A 3,344-nucleotide genomic window follows, 5' to 3' on the forward strand; every position below is an offset into this window, starting at 1 on the left:
CACTTGCTTAAGACTTGATCTTTTCATGGGAAAACACTTGTCTCACAGGGCTGCTGTGGGGAAGAAATGAGGTGACTGAGCTGTACTTGGTGGGCTCTTCTTCCCACCTATACATATAGAACCCCAACCCATTGCAGAACATCAGTTTTGAGGGAGGGTCCTAGTGTGACTCAACCTGTGCTCAGGAACAAGTCCAATAGGCAGGGAAGTGGGGGCTTCCATGCCAGGCCTCTGCATTGAGCCCCACCCCTGGTTTCCCTGGGTCCTGCCATGCCTGCTGGGCACTGGAGTCCTCCAGTGCCAAAACCCCACTGAGTTTCCTGGTGTCCCCAGTGGGTTGAACCCCCACTCTTCTAAATCTCTGCTTTATAATGATGCTTAACACAGTGGGAGGACTTCCCAGGGGGCTGAGTGGTAAAGAATCTGCCTCTGATGCAGGAGATGCAGGTTCGATCCCTGTGTCCCTGAGTCGGGAAGATCCCCTGGAGAAGGAAATGGCAACCCACTCGAGTATTCTTGCCTGAAAAATCCTATGGACAGAGGAGCCTGCCGGGTTATATGTAGTCCAGGGGGTCACAAAGAGTCAGACATGACTTAGTGACTAAAAAACAACCACCAGTGGGGGCTGTTCCAGGATTGCATGGGCAACAATGTGATGCAGAATTCTTAGCAACAGTCCCATCCAATTTCAACCACAGGATACCTCATCCATAGGAGTCAGACAGGATGAGTCCATTTTGGGAATTGGACTAGCATTCAAATTTGAGTAAAAGATGCCACTCTATAGTCAGAGTTGCTGCTTTAAGGCTAAAAACTGAAGTTTTGTCTTCTTTTGTGGGATGATCTCTCCCTGAAGGCTCCTGGCAGGCCTGTCCTACTGGTTCAGAAGACTCGGAATATGTGTAAATTGCAAAAAGTAATACAGGAAACAGATCTAAGGGAACAGTTCCCTTCATCCCATCCCCAATCGATAACGTGGGGAAAAAGAAAACTTGAAAGGTAAAAACTTTATAAATACACTTAAAGTAGAATGGCTACTATATAAATATTAGAAGTTATATTTTCCCTACAGAACAAAGACTATCTTTTCCTTCTGATACCCACACATACTTGTGACACATCGTGTTTCAATATTTAATTGAATTTTTATTTAATTGACTTTCTGATTGATTTTTGCTAAGGAGCCAGTTGTTGTTTAGTCACTAAATTGTGTCCAGCTGTTTTGCGACCCCATGGACTGTAGGCCACCAGGCTCCTCTGTCCATGCAATTTTTTCAGGCAAGAATATTGGAGTGGATTGCCATTTCCTTCTCCAGGGGATCTTCCCAACCCAGAGATTGAACCCACATCTCCTGCATTGCAGGTGGATTCTTTACTGCTGAGCCACAAGGTTTGTGCAAATTCTGTCATTGACTCAATAATCTTCCACAAGTTCTTTTATCATTCTAGTATTATGACAAGCAATTCCAGGAAGAAACAGTTCATGGAATGGATTGCACTTCAAATGTTTTATCAAAGCCTTGCATAATTACCTGCATCAGAATCACCTGGGGAGCATCTTTAAAATACTGATTTCTGGGCCCCACCTAAGACTCACTATCTGGAGGTGGGCTGTGGAAGTTTCAGTTAACAACTTGTTGGTCAGGCTGGATTCTGGCCGGAGTGAGGTGAAGGTCCAGGAACTCACTTGCCAGCATTATAAGACTGGTTGAATCCAGCCCCCTCGCACTGAGGGATGGCACTGGGGCAGGATGTAGAAGGGCTCCAGCAAGGAGGCATACCCCTCTTCAGGATGGTCTGACATTGGCTTCTCTGCTCCAGCCTGCAGCAGGTGCCAGACTCTTCTAGACTGATGGCCAGGCTGTCCTGGATATGTGTACCTGAAGGATCACTGTCCCCATTGCAGGTCAGAGCACTAGACTTCCTTTCTTCCCTTTTTCCTTCACAAGGAGGCTTGATGGGAGCTTTTTTTTTTTTTTAACTGTTTGAAAAACTTTATTTATTTTTTTTACGGAATAGCATTTTATTTTAAATATAGCTGTGTGTACATGTCGATCCCAAACTCCTAATCTATCCCTTCCCTCAACTCTTTTCTCTGGTAAAAAGTTTGTTCTCTAAGTCTGTGAATCTGTTTTTTGTGTGTAAATAAGCTCATTTGTATCATTTTCTTTTTAAGATTCCACATATAAGCCATATCATATATTTGCCTTTCTCTGTCTGACTTACTTCATTTAGTATGATAATCTCCAAGTCCATTCATGTTGCTGCAAATGGCATGGCATTATTTCATTCTTTTTAATGGAATAATATTCCATTGTATATATGTTCATACCTCAGCATAATAAAGGCTGTATACAACAAACCTATATCATATTCAATGGTGAAAAGCTGAAAGCATTTTCCCTAAGATCAGGAACAAGGCAAGAATGTCTACTCTCTCCACTTTTATTCAACATAGTTTTGGAAGTCCTAGCCATGGCAATCAGACAAGGAAAAGAAATAAAAGTAATCCAAATTGGAAAAGAGGAAGTAAAACTGTCACTGTTTGCAGATGACGTACGCACATAGAAAGTCCTAAAGATGCTACCAGGAGGTGACTAGAGCTCATCAGTGAGTCTGGTAAAGTTGCAGGATACATAATTAATAACAGAAATCTCTTACATTAACAACAAAACATCAGAAGGAGAAATTAAGCAATCAATCCCATTTACCATCACAGCAAAAAGAATAAGATAGATAGGAATATACCTACTTAAGGATGGGAAGTTTTAAAGGGAAAAAAGACTTCAAAGTTCAGTAACTGAAAACATTGGCTTTGATCATCTTTGGCCAAGGGGGATAGGTCTTAAACAAGATCTGCCTCATGCCTCTCCCACCCACCTTGCTCAGACTTCCAGAAGGGCCTCTGTTGTGTCCGCCTGTTTGGGGCTTCCCTGGTGGCTCAGTGGTAAAGAATCTGCCTGAAATGCAGGAGACCTGGGTTCAAGGGTCGGGAAGATCCCTTGGAGAAGGGAATGGCAACCCACTCCAGTATTCCATGGACAGAGGAGCCTGACGAGCTACAGTCCATGGGTTGCAAAGAGTCAGACACGATTGAGCACATGCAGCTCTGATCTGTAGTGCCTTTAGTTCTGTGTGTGGCTGATGCAGTGCTTCTGATGCCTGCATGGGTCCAGATCCAGAGACAGAGGAGAGCCCAGGTGGAGGAAGCTTGCAAAGGCACGTGGCCCTACTGCTCAGGAGAAAAGGATTGTTGCCTCCTGTTTAAACAACCCTGTGCACTATAGTCCTAGCCCACAACTTGGGGACCAGGGTAGTCAAGTTATGAACTGGCATGAAGATGC

The sequence above is a fragment of the Bos grunniens genome, chromosome X (genome assembly GCF_055505025.1).
Source record: "Bos grunniens cultivar Pamir isolate PY7600 chromosome X, Bosgru_T2T1.0, whole genome shotgun sequence".
NCBI lineage: Eukaryota > Metazoa > Chordata > Mammalia > Artiodactyla > Bovidae > Bos > Bos grunniens.